Source organism: Neofelis nebulosa, chromosome 9, assembly GCF_028018385.1.
Source record: "Neofelis nebulosa isolate mNeoNeb1 chromosome 9, mNeoNeb1.pri, whole genome shotgun sequence".
NCBI lineage: Eukaryota > Metazoa > Chordata > Mammalia > Carnivora > Felidae > Neofelis > Neofelis nebulosa.
The window spans coordinates 55,730,944-55,751,001 of NC_080790.1; the positions used below are offsets into that span (position 1 = coordinate 55,730,944).

A 20,058-nucleotide genomic window follows, 5' to 3' on the forward strand; every position below is an offset into this window, starting at 1 on the left:
TTAAGAGGAGAGGCCATAGACCCTTCTTCTTAATGGGAGGAGGGTCAAAGAATTTGCAGCTGTCTTTAACCTAGCACAGTGGGTTAAAAACGCAAGCTCTAAAATGTGTCCATTTCTTTTCACAAAATACCAGCTTATTTGGCTATAGTGTATATTTAAAAGCAATTTCTTATTTCATTTTGGGTTCTTGGTTGAGATAGGTGGAATAGATGGTGTTGCCATCACTCCACAGACAATTGAGGCAGAGGGATTTTGAATTGCATAAGGTAATAGCCATACTGTAGAAAATGTAGGGAGCTTTGCTTCCTTGCAGGCCCCAGATGCTTCCCACAGTTTTGTACAGCTTGTGATTGGCCTTTGACTAGTCATACACACTGGCCTGTGACTCTAAAAGAACATAATTTTAGTGGTCATAGCAGTGCACCACTGGTACCCAAGTTTTATGATATCCAGCTGCAGAATGCATCATCATGTTTCTGAGGCCTAACTTATTGAGATCATTGTTCAATTCTGGTGTACCATCTGTTGTCCGGGTCTTCCTAAGTGATTTTCTGGGCTGTCTTCCCTTTTCACTGGGAATGGAAGGAGTTGTCAAAAGCCCAGTACATTCTTTACCGCATTGTAAAGCCATCAGGACTTAATTAGGGAAAAATTCTTCAGCAACAATTGATTTGTTCAACTATCATTCAATTTGAAGTACTCTCTTTTTATTAAAAAATACTTGAAAGTTGTTGGATGCCAGCTTTGGATTTTTTGAGTGTGTCTCCATCTTTTTTACATCCTGTCCTTAGCAAATTTTCAATAACTAGATTGTAGTTTGAAAACTACTTCTGGTTAGAATTTGTTAGAAACTTCCATTTAACACTGATTCTTGTTAGGTATCTGTAGATTCTGATAGGTAAGCTAAAAAAGACAGTTGATTAAACTTAGTAGCTTAGAGTTTTCAGAAAGTGTTCTAAACCATTGCTCAGCATCTAGGCCTTTGGAAAATCAACTTCGTGTTTGTCTCTAGTTCCTTTCCCCTGAAGTTTTAGCCTCTTTTGTATGTAGAGAAAAGTTGGAACCATATGTTTCTGATTCATTTGTAACTAAGATTTAGAGTTAGCTCATGAAGCTATTGTTTTGTAAGAACATGTACTTTAAAGTTGTATGTAATCCATTTTAAGTCCTTTCTCTTCTTTAAACAAGGGAACATTTCTTTGCCAAACTTGACCTCAAAATAAAAAATTTGTTTGTTTCAAGATGCTGGAGCCACTGACAGTATTTAGGGTGTTGCCCCAAACTCCGACAGTCTCTGCGTTTGCCTCAGAATCAGTTCAGATAAAGATTTGTGAGCCTGTCTTTGGATCACTGGGCAGTGCTTGACCAGTTTGCAGTCAAAGTGTCCCAGGAGCTAAAGGACATCAATTTACCTAGCTATGCACTTACCTAACTATTGCAAATATTTAGAAGCTAGAAGAATAATAGTTGCACATGGAAAGATGAGTACCTTTGTAAAGGCCAAGAAAGAAATAGTTTGTATGGATCAAATGTACATCACAATATAAAGGAAACAAGAAAATGGAAACTTTGAGAAACTAAATCACTGGACTAGAACCAGCAGAGAAGTGGTGAGGGGGAGGTGAGAAATGGAGGTGAGTAATGGATAGAACAGTGGTTCTAAACCTGGCTGATGATCAGACTCACCTGGATAAACACCTGTTTTACAAGTATAGATTCCTGGGTCTCAGGGTGGGTAAGTTTGGGCATCTGTATTTTTTTAAATGTTTATTTATTTATTTATTGAGAGAAAGAGATCAGGGGAGGGGCAAAGAGAATCGAAGCAGGCTCTGCACTATCAGCACAGAACCTGATGCGGGACTCCATCCCATGAACCATTAGATCATGACCTGAACCAAAATCAAGAGTTGAATGCTTAACTGACAGAACCACTCAGGCGCCCCAGGTTTCTGTATTTTTAAAAGCTCCTCAAGTGATTCTAATAATCAGCCTGGTTATTGGAAATAATTTGAGAACTCTACACACACACACACACACACACCCATGAACGCACAATTGTAGAGAGGAAATTAAAGTCCAATCTGGGCCATAACACTCTATTCTTATGCCCTGAAATCTGACTGTGCTCTACCTCAGACTGTAGGAAAAGATCTTAGGTAAATCAGCAGCTTTCCTTCTGCATTCTTTTACATAATACAGAATATTTCTTCCACCAGGTCTCAAACCAAGGCCTAAGGTGAGAGAAAAAAACCAACATAGATGGCTATAAGATCTGTAACTGTAGAGAAGTGTTTACTTGGCATTCATTTCATCTTTTATTTCCAGCTCACAACTTTACTGTATACTTAATAATGAAAATCCAGTGTCATCCCTGGGGCATTGACAGATGCTTAAATCCTTTAAAGTAGGATTATATTATGTACATTTTATTGCCTTTCAGGATCTTGTTAGTGCCCTCAATGGAATTTCTCCTTGCCCAAATGGAGTTGAATAAACACGTTGATGATTTCTCCAAATCATCATCATGAGTAAAGCAGAGCCCTGAGATGGTAAATTTGTAATACCAAATTGCCTGTCCAGTCAGGGCAGTGCCTTCCCAATGTCTGCCTTGAGGAACACCCAGCATCAGGATTGATTGTTTGTCTCAGATAATGTTTGGGAATGGGTCCAACTTGGTTTCAGCGATTAAATTCCCCAGGTAAAAAGCTCTTCTTATAATTTTACTAGACTAGCATTTTCAACAGCTATTAATGAGCCAAGTACTGTGCAATTTTATAAATGAAGGGATTCAGGCTATCATTATGTATAAATCCTCCCCAAATTACCTGTTCTAGTCAGAAGGCATGATCTGAAAAAAGAAACGATAATGTTTTGGAAAATGATGACATTCTGTAAATAAAATCTGGCAGCAAAAGTTCTTAGAAAAACTAATGCTTGAGTCAACATGCCTCAATTTATTGCTACATGAATCAGAAATTAATTTTTCTGCAATCATTCTTATACTTCTGAACTGTGACATCGTTAACAGAGTCTGAACACTCAAAGGTACCTAGACTCTTAATACAATAAGCTAAAATGAATATAAATGGTTGAAGAGGGTAGTAAACTAGTTTTCTTGAAATTTTCCGGAAAATTGAGTTTACAGTGACTAGAATGTATGAGACTGCCAAAAGGTATGGAGGTTAGGGGATGGGAGAAGTGGAATTATCATGATTTTCATGTCCATAGGGGCTTTTATGTTCCCTGGGTAATAACAAACACCAAATCCTGAAAGTATATATTGGCCAGGAAATATTATTGCTGGAACTGTTTTACATATAGCTTCTTTACAACATTACTGTCTCCATCTTTAAGGAGTGGTACATGCTCTGAATCGGCTTCTGGAGTCCTTTCCAACCCATTTCTACCTTTGTTTTCTAACCATCCAACCAAATATTGGAGAGGTATGAAAACATCTAAGTGTCCTGTTTAGGAAAATGTAGCTGCTATTGATGTTGTTTGGCAAAACACCTTGATGGGATATTTTGGCTATGAAAAGTTAAGCCCCAAGTCAGGGTGTAGAGGAAGGATGCAAAATAAGGGGATGCTGAGTTGCTCGTATGTGAAAATATGTGGAAACTTTTTAGTATGAGCAGCCTGAGAGAGGCAACGAGGGACACAGAAAATTTGGAAGCATTGAGCTGCAAGGAGATCAAGGGAGAGAGGGTGGGTGCATAGCAACATGTTGGATATTGGGGCTGGCAGGGGTTATTGGCTAGGAATTTTCATAATAGCAATTTGATATTACATTTTAAATATTGCTGCACTATTCAGTGCTGGAACATAAGCGCCATGAGGTACCACTGGACTTCAGTAGAGGCAGCTATACATTGCTCCTTGTGTTGGTTGTCACTTGGTAGAAGAATTAAAAGGATTTGGGCCTGAATTCCACATCAGGGTCAACCTAGAGTGGTGAGAAGATTGTCACAGGAGATGGACGCTAGGTAGAGAGTCAGAATTCAGATGAAGCAGAATATTGGAGTAGGAGGAAATTAAGAGACAACTAAGCCTCTGAGACTTTTCTACTCTTGTCCCATTGCCATGTATCTCATAGGGCCCGCTAGAATAATCTCTCAGCTGGTCTTGCTATTCTCCCTCTTCCCCTGTTATAGTTTATTCTCCATAACAGCATTTGGGGGAACTTTTAAAATGTAAATTAGCAGATGGTAGAATAGGAGTTTTCTAGAACATAGATTTTGACAGTCATCTACAGAAGAGACTACTTTTGTTGGAGTCCAGTAGTCTAGGGGAAGAACTGGAGCAAAAAATCCAAGATAGATGCATTGAGGATGTTAAGAAGAAAAGATAAAGAGAAGATAAAGTTTCACTTTATTCTTGCTACCCCATCTCCAAAGCACCACAGTTCAGTGCCAAGACAAATTCCCTTAACCTTTGATTTCTCCCACAGGGCAAAATGAGAGCATAGTGAATGAATGCCCAGCTTCTCTAGCCAGGCAGGATGCTGCCCAAGAGACCCTTTTTTTCTTGCCCCACCCAGAATACTTAGGCAGTGGGAATAGCTAAAGGGTTGGGAGGGGCCACCAGGACTCAGAACTCACCAAAGGACCATGGATCTTACTAACCTGCTTTGTGGATGCTATCAGGAATCTGCCCACAGCTGCTTGGGACTAGCATCAGTGGAACTCCCTCCCAGCTGGCTCACAGTCACCCCTAATGCTCTGCATGTTTTACCCACCTCCCAAGGTTGGCTCCCCAGGTGTGCCCCTGCAGACAGTGAGAGCAAGCCTTTATAGATGGCTCGTGAGCATGTACAGAAAGTTGGACCAACTCTCTGGGACGGGAGAAGGCACATAAACTTGAACAATTCAGGGAACTACCCTTCAGAGTCTCTTGGAACCAGTATGGCTTTGCAGGATTGAAAGAAGGCATACAGTCTTAGGACTTCCCCTCAAAGACAGAACAAAAGGTGTGGACACTATAAAAACAAAGAAACAAACAAACTATAGGCCAGTATGACTGATAAATATAGATGTAAAAATCCTCAACAAAATACCAGCAAAATGCCTTCAATAGCACATTAAATGGATCATACACCATGATTCAAGTGGGATTTATCCATGGGATATAAAGATGGCTCAACATATGCAAATTGATAAATGCAGTTCACCATATTAACAGAATGAAGGATAAAAATCATACAGTCATCTCAGTATGTACATAAAAAGCATTTGACACAATGCAGTATTCTTTCATAATAAATACTCTTGGTGATTTGGGTATAAAAGGGATGTCCTCAATGTAATAAAGAAAATATAAGACAAGCCCACTGCTAGCATCATAGTCAGTGGACAAGAGCTGAAGGCTTTACCTCCAAGATGAAGAACAAGGTACCACTCAGCTCAGAAGAGTGGCCTACTCTTACCACTTCTATTCCACATGGTACTGGAAGACTAACAGGATCAATTAGTTAGGGAGGGGGAAAAAAAGATGTCCAATTTGGAAATGAAGAGTAAAATTGTCTCTGTTTGCAGAAAATCCTAGAGACTTCACCAAAAAACTGTTAGAACTAACAAATGAATTCAGAAAAGATGCAGGATATAAAATCAACATACAGAAGTCAGTGAATGGCATCTCTGTACACTAACAACAAAATATCCCCCCCCCCAAAATAATTAAGAAAACAATTGCTTTTGGAGTGCCTGGGTGGCTCGGTTGAGTGTCCAACTCTTGATTTCAGCTCAGGTCATGATCTCAGGGTTGTGGGATCGAGCCCTGCATCAGGCTCCATGCTCAATCATGCTCCCCTCTCCCCTGCTTGCATGTTCTCTCTCTAAAAGAAAAACAGAAAAAAGAAAAGAAAAAATAAAACAATTTCTTTTACAACAGCATCAAAAAGAATAGGAAAATTTAAGGAAGTGAAAGATCTGTATATATAAAATGTTGATGAAAGAAACTGAAAAATACACAAATAAATGGAAAGATATCCTGTGTTCATGGATCAGAAGAGTTAATGTTGGTAAAATGTCCATACTACCCAAAGCAATCTCTATCAAAATTCCAGTGACATTTTCTCTGAAATAGAAAAAATAATCCTGAACTTCATATGAAACTACAAAAGATCCCAAATAGCTAAAGCAATCTTGAGCAAGAACAGAGCTGGAGGTGTCAAATTTCTTTATTTCAAATTATATTACAAAGCTACAGTAATGAAAACAGTATGGTACTGGTATATAAATATAGACACATAGACCAATGGAGTGTAAGACAGCATCCAGAAATAAACCCATGCATATATGGTCAACTAATCTTCAACAGAGGCACTAAGAATACACAACGGGCAAAGGATAGGCTCTAGTAAATGGTGTTGGGAAACTGGATATCCACATGCAAAAGAATGAAATTGGACCCTTATCTTATATCATACACAAAAATCAACTCAAAAGGGTAAAGTCTTAACTGTAAGACTTGAAACTATAAAACTCCTATAAGAAAACATAGTGGGAAAAGCTCCTTAAAAATGCTTGATGGGACACCTGGGTGGCTCTATCGGTTAAGCAGCCGACTTTGGCTCAGGTCATGATCTCATGGTTTGTGGGTTCAAGCCCCATGTTGGGCTCTGTGCTGACAGCTCAGAGCCTGGAGCCTGCTTTGGATTCTGCCCATCTCTCTGCCTCTCCCCTGCTCATACTCTGTCTCCCTCAAAAATAAACAAACACTAAAAACATTAAAAAAATTTTTTTAATGCTTGACAGCAAGTGTCTAGCAATGATTTGTTTGCATGTCACACTGAAAACACGGGAAACAAAAGCAAAAATAAAGAAGTGGGACTATGTCAAGCTAAAAAGTTTCTGCACAGCAAAAGAAACCCATCAACAAAATGAAAAAGCAATCTTCAGAATATGAGAAAATATTTGCATACCATATATATCTGATAAGGGGTTAATACCCCAAATGCAATGCCATACAAAACTCAATACAGGACTCATACAATGCAATAGCAAAAACAACAAATAACCCAATTTTTAAAATGGGCAAAAAGCCTGACTAGACATTTTTCCAAAAAAGACATAAAAATGACCAACAGGTGTATGAAAAGGTGCTCAACACCACTAATCACAGGGAAATACAAATTAAAACCACAGTGAGATACCACCTCACACCCATTGGCTATTATCAAAAAGTCAAAAGATAACAAGTGTTTGTAAGGATCCAGAGAAAAGGCCACCTTTATACACTTCTGGTGGGAATACAAACTGGTATAGCTATTACAGAAACTAGTATGGATATTCCTTTAAAAAAATTAAAAATAGGACTACCATTGATCCAGCAATCTCATTTCTGGGCATGTATCCAAAAGAAATGAAATCAGTATCTCTAAGAGATATTTGCACTCCTATTTATTGAAGCATTATTGACAAAAGCCAAAATGTGGAAATAATTGGAGTGTCTGTCTAAGGATGAATGGATAAAGAAAATGTGGTATGTATTACACCATGAATACTATTCAGCCTTTAAAAAGAAGGAAGTACTGTCATCTGAGACAACATGGATGGACCTTGAGGGCATTATGCTAAGTAAGCCAGATACAAAAAAACATGTTCTCATTTATATGTGAAATAAAAAAAAATTGAACTCATAGTAACAGAGAGTAGGATGATGGTAGAGCATGGGGCTGGGGGATATGGGGAGATGCTGATAAAAATACACAAACTTTCAGTTATAAGAGGAATAAGTTCTGGAAACCTACTATATAGCATGGTAACTATAGTTAATACTAATGTATTATATACTTGAAATTTGCTAAGAAAATAGATTCTAAGTGTTCACACACACACACACACACACACAAATGGTAACCATGTGAGATGAGGTGATAGACATGTGAGTTAGCCACTTGTGTTGATGATTTCACAATGTATACATATATCAAAATATCAGGTACACAGTTTTCACTTGTCAGTCATACCTCATGAAGGCTGGTGACAAAATGTAACTCAGATCATGATTATTTCCCATTCTTTTTAGAATAAAGTCCACATTATCTGTCTTGGTCTTAAAGATCCTGTGTGACCGGGCTCATGGCTAACCCTCTGGTCTTGTCTCTTCCACCCTCTACCTCCCTCCTGATTGCCCACACTGGCTTCCCAGTCATTTATCCAACATTTTAAGGCCCTTACCATCTCAGGGTTATATACTTTGTGTCCTGTCTGCCTGGTATGTTCTTTGTCCAGATTCTGGAATAGCTGGTTCCCAAACATCTTTCAGATCTTAGCTTGTATGTCATCTTTGCAAAGAAAGCTTCTTTGATCTTGTTTGTTTGTTTGTTTGTTTGTTTGTTTGTTTGTTTGTTTTAGAGAGCACAAGCAGGGGAAAGGGGCAGAGGGACAGAGATAGAGAATCTTAACCAGGCTCCATGCTCAGTGCGGAGCCTGATGTGGGGCTTGATCCCACAACCCTGGGATTTTGACCTGAGCCAAAAAGGAGTCAGATGGTCAACTGATTGAGCGACTTAGGCACCCCTGATCATCTTACTTATAATACTTTCCCCTCAACCCCTGATTGTCTATTCTTTACTCTGCTTCATTTTTCTTTATAGCACACACTTTCCATCACCTTCAAGTTTTATTTATTTGTTTATTTACTGTCAGTCACTCTGTGCGTGGCAACCTCTAAATTGGCCCCCAGTGGTCCCTGTCTTCTGGTTTAGGATCTTGTGCAAATTCCTCTATCTCAAGTATCAGCTGGAGCTGGACCTAGTAACTCCTTTCTAATGACTATAATTCAGCAAAAGTGATGGGATTAGGTTACAAAAAGACTGTGACTTCCATTGTGCCTTCTCTTACCCTTTCTCACTGCCTCTCTGGGAGTCACTGCTCTGAGGCAGCAAACTGCCATGTTATGAGCAGCCTATGGAGAGGCCCAGGTGGCAAGGAACCAATGCCTTTGCCAACAGCCAGCAAGGACTTGAGACTTATAAACAGCCACATGAATGAACCTGGAACCAGATCCTCTTCCAGTTGGGTCTTGAGATGACTACAAGCTCCAGCTGACACTTTGTGGCCTTGAGTCCAAGTCCCCAGCTAAGCCACACCCTGAGACAGAGGCCCCAGCTAACCCTTAGAAACTATGAACTAATAAATGAATATTGTTTGAAGTCACTAGGTTTTGGAGTAATTTGTTACATAGCAATTAATAACTAACAGCTCTGCAGGAATGTAATCCCAATGGGAGAAGGGACTTAATCTCTCTTGTTTTGTACTCTCTGCTAAGAAGGTAGAATGCCTGGCATACAGAGACACTCAATGAACTTTGAGCTTAAATGACTAATTAATGTTAGGGTGGAGTGGAAGACACTGGGTTTCTCAAAATAAGTGGATAAAGGCCCAAGCCAATATTGATGTTTAAAGCTAAGGCTGTTCTTAAGGTCAAAGGTGACTTCAGAAGTCTCAAGAGAACTCAAGTAACAGACATTCTGATAATACTAGGCTCATAGTAGCAATCTTTTGATGGCAATTATTGATGCTGGTCTGTGTTGCTTAGCAAAACTTCACTGAGTGCCTGGACAGGCTGCAGCAGAAGGTGAGGGGGGTTGGCGGGGAAACATTATTTGGTCACTGTATGCATGTGGAAGAATGACTCAAACTTCCCACACTTTCCTCATCTGTAATGACCTCACAGGGCTGTTGGTAATACATAGAATAAAATACATAGTGGGATATGGTTTATTCTCAATAAATTATGGCCTCTTTCTCCTCAGGGAGCTTATTATATACGGAGATAAGATTCACACATAAGAAAGATAACTAACATGGGGTATAGTGTTTATAATGTTAAGTATCTGATATTTTTGAGGCAGGAGTTATAAGGGAATAATTAAATATTTTCTGGTTCTTCCTTCTGTAGTGTGAGATCTTGAGTATATTTTTGTCACTTGAGAATACCAACATTAATTTTTCCTCATTAATGTTTTTAGCATTAATTAGAAAAAAAGGCTGCTGAAAATGGTGAAAACTCACAAGGACCTACAAAAATGTAGTAGGGAGAAATGATAAGAGTATAACAGATAAATTCCTACTACTGATTACATCACAGGGATGATTTCGTGTGTTTGGAGGAAAAAATCACTGTTCTTAAAGTCTAGCATCCATTTCCAGGAAAGACAGAGCAGGATCTCTCAATTCTTACCTCCACAGGAAGAATCACATTGAAAATAATGATTTCCTTCTAATGATTTTCTCTAGATTATGTGAATTTCTTGGGAGTCTAAGGAAAACTAATTGTAATAGTAATAATAATAAAGGTTTTTTTTTTCCTTTTGCTATGTACTGACTAATATTCAGATTATGAGCAGCTCTTTGGGAAGGTAAGGGGAGAGAATAGATGTGAAATCATTTCAGAAATTTCCAGCTTTCCAAAAGAAATTTTACTTTAAAGGAAAATAACAGCATAATAGGAACCACATTGAAATCAGCACAACCGCTACTATTGAGAAAAAGTGACCATGGCTGTCTACACATACAGGGAGGTCATTCAGGCTGGTTCAAAAATTCCTTTTTCCATAGTGGTCTGTGTGTCCACATGGTGACAAATGGCTCAAGCAGGGCTTTTGAGGTGTTGGCACCACCAGTGAGTGCCAGATGGAATGTGGTGAAAGTTCTGATTTGTACCTTTCAGACCAGAAGTACTTGCCAAAATGGATGGGTCCTCCTGGCCACCTTGTGTAAGTACGGCCACAGGTATTCAGCTGAAACCTGTGGGTGAGAAAGACATAAACTGGTGCCATAAATTTGTCCGGCCAGGAAGTCATAGGCCATTCAGTAAATGGTAAACCCAATGGCCCAAAAGAACAAAGGAGTCTCTTTTCATCAGAATGATCAGGCTCATTCAACAAATATTTATTGAGCACCTACTGTCTGCCACACATAATAGAGACTGACAAATTCTCTTAATTAAAGAGTGACTGAAGTGGGGGAACAAAATCTCAAATCACCTGGGATGGTATGAACCTAACTGTGCACTTCAATCCAATGGAATGGAAGGGCCAGGGTCCTGGGGACAGGCCTATAATCAGAATATTGTGGCACCCATTCTGCCCACAGACTCTTGGGGTGCAGCTTTTTGAAAAAAAAATTTAATGTTTATTTATTTTTGAGAGAGAGAGACAGACAGACAGTGAGCAGGAGAGGGGCAGAGAGAGGGGGAGATACAGAATTCCAAGTAGGCTCCAGTCTCTGAGCTAACAGCAGAGAGCCTGACGCGGGGCTCAAACCCACAAACCATGAGATCATGATGCTTGATGATCATAAGATTGGATGCTTAACCAACTGAGCTATTCAGGTGCCCTGGGGGTTACAGCTTTTTAGGGTGAGTTTTCTGCCTCCACTTGCTCAGGCCAAGACCCTTCATGTTTTGGAGGAAATACAGATTTTGCCATGGCATTTCACAAACCAGCCACTGGTCTCAATGACATCACTTCTAAACTGAAATCTGAATTTCATCTCCTTGAGTTTATATTTTTGGGTAGCAACTGTTGGCTCATAAAGCTAAAAGGATGTTGAGACTTAATTTACTCACCACACTCTGGCTTACACTAGTCTAAAAAGATGAAAATATTTCCTATTACAGAAGATCTTCTTAGGAGAAGAGGCCATTGGGTCTTATAGTAATATATTGTCATGTTTTGTTACCTTCACAGTTAACTATTTTTATCATATTTTTTTTAATTTTTGATTTTTTTAGGGAGAAAGAGTGTGCGAGCAGGGCAGAGAGAGAGAAGGAGAGAGAGAGAGAATCCCAAACAAGCTCTCCACCCTCCGTGCAGAGCCCAACACGGGGCTTGATCCCACAACCCTGAAATCAAGACACAAGCTGAAACCAAGATTGGGACGCTCAACTGACTGAGCCACCCAGATGCTCCTAATTTTATCATATTTAACCTAAGTTCCTCAGCAGCATTTTATATCTATTTTAAGATATCCTCCTCTGGGATAGTTGAGTATTAGTTGATCACAAGCCTCATGATAAGAGTTATTTGTCACCTCAAGGTTTTTTCAGATCCAACTTCTCCTAATTCTTTCTTGGTAACACTAATGCTTGTAAATGAGCATGCTGAATGGGGTCCCCAAAACAATGATGATACTGAGCTTTTACTATGTACCAGACATTGAGCTAAGTGTTTTATTCAGTTTATCTCAATAGCTCCTCACAACAACCCTTTTGAGGTAGGTTCCAATCATTTCCCCCTTTTGTCAATAAGAAACCTGAGGCTTTTAGAGAAGTCTGTAGTTTGTACAAGACCACAGCTAGGAAGTGGTGGAGGTGGGATGTGAATATATAACAGTGACACAGTTACCCAATTAGTCATGGAAATAAGACTGCCTACCTTCTATGCTAATAGATCCAAGTATCAGGGCGCCTGGGTGGCTCAGTCGGTTGAGTGTCTGACTTCAGCTCAGGTCATGATCTCACAGTCGGTGAGTTCGAGCCCCGCGTCGAGCTCTGTGTTGACAACTCAGAGCCTGGGGCCTGCTTCGGATTCTGTGTCTTCCTCTCTCTCAGTCCCTCCCCCGCTCATGCTCTGTCTCTCTCTCTCTCTCTCTCTCTCTCTCTCTCTCAAAAAAACAAATAAACATTAAAAAAAATAGATCCAAGTACTAAATTGAGTGTTAATTCAGCAATATGCCACTTTTAAAAATAAATTTGTTCATGTTGTCTAATGCCTATCTGTCACTCAAGTGTTTGTAAAATCAGGGAATTTTTTTCCCCCAGATTCTTGCTTTTTCCAATTAAGCTCTTTTTTAAACCTTTGTTTAATCTTCAACTTCAGATCCACAAAAATAATGGCTGGTGATTCATCTAATACTTTTACTATTTTCTTTGGACATATAAGTCTTTATACTTCTCTATTTAAGCCAGAAGTTCTCACTCAATCTTGTCCGCGCATTGGAAACAGAAGAACTTTCAAAGATCCTGATGCAAGGGGTCACACCCAAAACCAATTAAATTAGAATCTCAGTGGGGGAAAGCCAGGTGATTACAATGAGCATCCAAAGTTAAAACCCTAATTTAAAAAAAAATTCTTCCCTGAGTATTTCCTATATACCCATTTCACCTGTGGCCTGCTCTGGCTTTTGCTCATCTAGCTAGGACTATGAGTTGGTCAATTCGAGACTCATTTCCGAACGCCATTGCATTACCTGCCTGTAATATAGAGGCTGAAGAAGCTAAATAATCTCTTTTCCAGACTACCTTGAAGGTGGAGGAGCTATATGATGCAGTTCTGGCCAATGACAAGAAGGTGACAGTCTGTTGAGGGCTTCTGGGAAGCCCGTACATCCATCCAGGTGCTTCTAATAATAAGTTTGTCAGTTCAGGTAGTTGAATTTTTCCCTTTCTATCTGGATGTTTGTTCTTTATCTGAATATTTCATAGACATGAACTGAGCATGTGACTTGAATCACAGGTAATCACGGGGAAATCAGGGGAAAATTTGATCTCTTCTTATTGATGCCTTAGTCTCTTCTTCCACACAGAGACCTTGGAGTTCATGACAAAAGTGTCTTACAGAGAAAGTAAAGGCGAAGGAATTTGAGAACCCTAAGGTCTACTTTGAAATTCTCTGAGGAGGTGGAATTTCCATGTTGGACATATGATATTTATAGGAAGAAACCAAAGGGATTATATAGGTGGTATAGAGTTTCAAGGTAGCAAACATGGAGTCTGAGCCTGTATATTTATAGTGTGTGTGTGCGTGGATGTATGTGATATGTTTGCTATTTTTTGTGCAACTTTTTAGTCAAGTATAATGTACATACAAAAAAGTGCATATATTGGGGCCCCTGGGTGGGTCAGTCAGTTAAGCATCTGACTCTTGATTTTGGTTCAGGTTATAGTATCACGGTTTGTGGGATCAAGTCCCAAGTCGGGCTTTGCGCTGACAGTGTGGAGCCTGCTTGGGATTCTCTCTGTCTCCCTCTCTCTGCCCCTCTCTTACTCGTGTGATCTCTCTCTCTCAAAATAAATGAATAAACATTTTCTTAAAGTGCATATATTGAAAAAGAAAAGCCCAAAGAATGTTTAGAAACTAATGCATCTTTTAACCCAACACACAGATCAAGAAACAGGACATTATCAGGATCCTAACAGCCCCCTTGTTCTCCCTTCTAATGACTACTCCTTTTACCAAGAATAGCCACTAGGCTGCCATTTCTTTCCTTTTTTTTTTTTAAACCAGTGTGTGCAATTGCAAGGTCACCCCTTTTCCTGTCTTCACATGCTATTGAGATGGGAAAGTCAAACCTGTTCCATGGCATATTTAATTATGGGAAAATGAAAAGCAAGAAATAAAATCTAGACCAACAAAACAAAGATTTAAGTTGGTATCACTTTCCATATAATTGTGATGCCAGCAGAGACTCAATAAACATATCAGCATTGTTAAAATGATTTATCAGCCAAATAGTTGAATGTAAAATATTATCAATACAGGTGTCATCATTGATCTTTCTTGGGTCTCACTGCTGAAGAATGGGGCTGCTAGATGATTTCAACAAACAATCCTTGACAGGAAACCAAAGGCAACAAGGCACAGGGACAGACAGCTGACAAATGCAGTATAGGGCCATTAAAGCATGTGATGAATTTGCCAGGAAAGTATATATTTGTGCAAAAGGTGAGCTCATATCTCCCATAAATTTGTCAGCCGTGACACAGTGTTCTCCTGCTTGGCATGAGTAATGCCTTGCTATTTGCTGCCTTTGTCTGGCAAAAGCTCTATCAGTCACTCCAGGGTTATTTACAAAGAAACGTGTCTATCAGTTACAAGGACATGACTTTGCCGCTAAAAGATAACAAAAGAGGAAATCAGGCAGTGGCCTCTCAGCGAGGGATGCGTCTTTTCCAGACAAGCTCTGGACTGGAATGAATCAGATGGACGGCAATTGGCCGGGCTGGCCCTGTGCCTGGCATGACCAGCCTTAGTACATTTATCCACACTGATTAGATTAGAAATTATTAATAGGGGGCTACGGAGTAGAGCAAAAGGTCATTTAGAGTTTAATTCTGTTCTCAGATAACTTCATTTCGGCTGATGGGATTGTTATTGTAGGGGTTTTATATGTTTATAGGAAACAATATACTCAATAATGAAGTCGTGCCTCCTTCTGCAAGGTCAGGAAAGCTATTGTGTAGCTAGATTGAAGTCTTCACAATTGTGTTAATTAAGTAACAGTGATTGGGCTTGGTCTCCTCTTGAAATGCATTTAAGGGCCTAAAAGCTGCTGAGAATGTATTCTTTCAATATAAATATAGAGGAAAGCAAGTGAGACCAGAAAGCAGCCTGTGAGTGAGTAAACAGAAGAGCTGACACAAAGCTTTTACTTAAGGAAGACAGGAGCCTGGTTGGCACATGTAACTTCTTGCCTCATAAATACAAATGTCTTGTCAGTTTAGGATTAAACGTAACAGGTCCCTTTTTTCTTTACTCAATTCCTGATGAATCTGAAAGATGAAGTTATAGGATTTGATGTTGATGGCACATTATGTCTCATCAGTTATTTTACTCTCTCCCAGGCCTGCCTGTTTGGGGTAGATCAGAGTGCAGTAATAGCTACATCCTTCTCTGATAAAGGACCATTTCCTTGGTTTTGCTTTATAGACCCAGGGACATTAGTGACAAGGAGTTCAGCTCTGTCCTCCACTAAGAGTCAACTTTGGAAGGTTTATAACTCAGACATTGAAATTTGCTGGAGGTGGCTGCAATTTTGTTTGTTCCAAGAGACAAGAACTCTTCTAACCAGCTAAAAAAGAACTTGACTTTAAATGAAGAGTGGGCTCATGAAAAGCAGTCTTTTGTCATGTTTCTTAAAAACCACAGAAGACCTTTGGGTCCTGTTTATAAGCAAATAACCTTTCATTTCATTCCAGATGTAGTGACATCCCATGAAAGGGAACTTTGAGGTGAAACTTGATAACTGGTGATTGAGCCTTGTCTTTTCAAGTCTCTGCAACTCTCCCCATATGCAAGAAGACCACCACATCAAGACAGAACTTGGTTTTCCCAACAAGAGGACTGTCAAATGGAAATATCTTCATTAATATAGTCTTTTAAAAATACTACTAAAGCAGTAGTTCTTGACTAGGAATGATTTTGTCCCCCAGGGGACATTTGGCAATGCCTGGAGACATTTTTGATTATAACAACTCGAGTGCAGGGTTCTGCCAGCATCTAGTGAGTAGAGGTCAGAGATGCTGCTAAACATTCTACAATGCACAGATGAACACGTACAACAAAGAATTACCTGGCCCAAAGTGTTAGGAATGCTAAGGTTGAGGCACCCTGCTCTAAAGAACCTGTAGAATCAATGAGGAATGAGAACTTACAAGAGATTACTCTGTCTGGGGAATGAGGCACCACAGTGTCTATTGAGGAAAAAAATCTATAGTTATGACATTATAAATAACATATTAGGATTTTAAAAATAAAAGATTTCTTTATTTATTTCTGAAACAGAGCATGAGTGAGGAAGGGGCAGAGAGAGAGGGAGACACAGAATCCAAAGCAGGCTTCAGGCTCCTAGCTGTCAGCACAGAGCCTGACGCGGGGCTCGAACTCGTAAACCGTGAGATCATGACCTGAGCCGAAGTCGGTCGCTCAACCGACTGAGCCACCCAGGCACCCTGAAAAATAAAAGATTTCTTATAAAGCTACTCATTTCAATTAAAACTTAGGAGCTGGAAAAAAATGCCTTATTTCTGTTGTTGTTATATAAGATGTGCCATATGGTTTTAGAGTTACTTGGTATGGGATAATGTCACACCTCAAAAGCTTTGTATGAAACATGCATGAAGTAGCATGATGCACTTGGAAAAGGGCTGAGCTGAGATTTCAGATATTTAAATGTTGCCCCACCACTTACTAAACATGACCCATCTGGGCCTCAGTTGCTGTTTCTGGCCACACACTGAAATTGCAAAGCTTGACATCATTATTTGGCTATTCCTTCTCCCTCAGCCCCAGTGATAGCCAAAACTGGGATTTCTCCTTAGTTTCCCAGGACTCGTGGTCATCCCTTCCTTTATATTCCCACTGGCCTGACTTTAGTTTGAGTCCTTGTTACTTCACATCTGGCCTGTTACAGTAGCTTCCTAGATAGTATTCTCTCCTCAGATATATCCTACAAGATGCTGTCAGCTTGTCTGCTGAAACCATTACTTAGTTTTTGTCGCTTCTCTCAAATTCTTCCATGGCTGTAAAGGAAAAGTCACCCTTGGCGTGACAACCCATCCCTCTCTGATCTGCTCAAGAACATTTTCCTAGAGCTTGCCCTAAGTGTTTTCTCTACTTAGATCTTTGCTGTCCGTAACATCACTGTACTTAATGACTTCTTCATAAAGGCTTACACTAGATCAATAGTCTTCCGGGGATACCCTGTTCAGAAGCACCCTCCTGTCTTGCATGGTGCCTCCCCACTATTATCTCGATCTTCTTTCAAATCTGAAGTCCCACAGCCTCTCAGAAAGTTTCCTAAGATTTCCAGTGATCCCTCTTATATGTACTTACTGTTTGCAAAATGTATATAGTACCTACCATGTTTGACCTTGTATGTACACTTTTCTTCTCCCTCCATTGATATCTTTCACCTCATTTCAACTATCCTAGGGTAAAGAGACGCAAACTGCCATGTTGAAGTAGGCTTTACATGGGTTTCCCTGTGAAAAGTAAAGAAATGCTTGGCACCATCCTCTGGATTCAGTGCATATTCATAATTGTCTAAAACTAAGACATTCTGGAAGATAGAGACATATTCATACATATAAATAAAAGTATAAAGTCTTTCCAGTTAGGCTGTAAGCATCATCATTACAATCATAATCCTCAAAACTTTTGTGTCCTCTGAGCTTTGTCATGGAAGGCATCCAAAGAATGATTGAATGGCTGATTTTATTTTGCGTATGTTTTTCTATTTGAGAACTACCAGTGGTCAAATGAAAATAGTATCCAGACTTGGGAGATACTTTGGTTACTATAAAAACTACTTTGCATTAAAACAATCTTACAGTGTGTGTGTATGTGTGTGTGTGTGTTAGAAGATTTTTTATTTTTATATATATGATATATAAGATATGTATTAATATATATAAGAGAAACATCTGTTTAAATATGCCTCTTGAGATCTAAGAATAAAAATTTTCTTGAGGGTCCCAGTTGACTTATTATACATTCCAAAGACAATGAATGGATTTCACTAGATTCCTAAACTTAAATGAAATTCTCAGATTTTGACATGGAATTGGAGATTATCCATGTTGATTCATTTTTTTTTTTTAGCAAGCTGGCTGAGACATAGGCATAGTTTGTTGTTTTATGGCCACACGTGCATCAAAGTATTTTTTTCATCTTTTCCCTTTTGACATAAGCATGCTTGGGGTATATATATATATATATATATATATATATATATATATACATATAGCAATAGATTTTACTGGTATAGTTGTCTGCCTTGCTTTACCTATAAGGGTTTGTTTGCTCTCACCTCATTTGTAGGTCCCTAAACTTCTAATTTTTTAAGCATAAAAAGGATAGCATCTCTGTCTATATCCTGAAGTATTCACCGCAGTATTTCCAAGTCTCAGCTGTGATATTTTTTTGAAAAAGTGGGTTGCTATAGTTATGTTTCCTCATTATTACTTGACTTGATCTCTCTGTAATCTATGCATGTAGTAATGTTATTCCCCTCAAACTAGAATGCCCACCTTTTAAAAGGGCAACATAGCTAAATGCAGTGGTTCTCAAAGTGTGATCCTTGGGACAGCAGCATCAGCAACATCTAGGAACTTGTTAGAAAGGTGGATTCTCAGATCCCATCTATTGAATCAGGAACTCTGGGGCTGGGACCAGCAACCTGGGTTTAAACAAGCCCTCCAGGGTATTCTTATTCAAGAATAAGTTTGAAAATTACTGGCTTAGTTGTTAAACGTACAAGCTCTGGACCAGACTGCCTGAATTTAAATCTTGAACTCTTGAGTCACATAACCTTCCTGTGCCTGTTTCCTCATCAATGAATGGGATAATAATATACCATCCACATATTGTTGTGGGGAGTTTAAATTGAGATAATACATGAGAAAAGTTTAGCAAGGCCTGGCACCTGCTGAGCACTTCATAAATTTTAGCTATTGTTGTTCAGATTTTGCCCATTCTCAAATGTTAGAATACTTCTTCCTCTTGGTCATATTTCCTGCCTTTGCTGAGCTGGCCCCTTCCCCTCTCTTGGATGCCCTTGCCACTTCTCTTTCCCTCTTCAGATGTTGCCAAGCTAGGGGTAGTGGATGCATATATTTTTCTGCAAATACTTATCTCCCCTTTATGAACATTTTTTTCTTCAAAAACAGTGATGAGCAAACATAGAGAAAAGTACAACACATTTAAATTTTTCTTAGGTCTGTTTTCTATTTTAACTATAATATAATTTCCTTATGGCCCACATGATTTTTTTTTCAGACCTTAGGAATGTGAACCGGTACTTATTTTCATGACTTGTGTAATTGATATGTGGATGGATGGGAATGTGTTTTTGCCCTGTCTTCAGTGATGAATCATTCTTGTTTGTTCTAGATGCTTCTGGACTTGTTATCCTGTGTCATTTCTAACCGGTGCCAGTTTTTGACAAATGATAGCAGCAAGGCATGGTGTGCTACCTCAGGTTCTTATTTTCTCTGAGTGTTTGGATGTAATAATTTTAGAGATGGCCACATGGCTAATGAGTCTTGCCCTCAGGAGCTCAGCACAGAGGGAGCCCTCACTAGCCTATCAGACACCTTCTTTGAAAATGGTGGAAGTGTGAGAGAACAAGATGAATGGACATTTGTGTATCATATTCTTTGAGAATTGAATAGAGGATTTATGGTGTTCCCCGACTTGACACACTTCACACTTGTCATGTTGGCACATTGCATTATACTCTGCTGCCCATGGGGCTTTTGATGATGTTTCAGAAACAAGTAATAGATGTCTCTGTGCTGTATCCATACATTTGCAGAGAAAGATCCAATATT

At 39.3% G+C, this 20,058-nt stretch overlaps 1 protein-coding gene across 10 annotated transcripts in view; it reads left to right on the forward strand.

Annotated features, from left to right (window-relative positions):
• Positions 1–20,058, forward strand: part of LOC131484997 (E3 ubiquitin-protein ligase RNF113A-like) — a 505,434-nt gene that overhangs the window by 381,360 nt on the left and 104,016 nt on the right. Inside the window, exon 5 of one of the 10 annotated variants that reach the window (XR_009248563.1) lies at positions 15,925–18,056. The exons of the other annotated variants lie outside the window; for them this stretch is intronic. The gene's annotated coding sequence lies outside the window, so the exon portion shown is untranslated. Of the gene's footprint in view, positions 1–15,924; positions 18,057–20,058 lie in introns of those variants that run through there. 10 annotated transcript variants of the gene reach the window in all.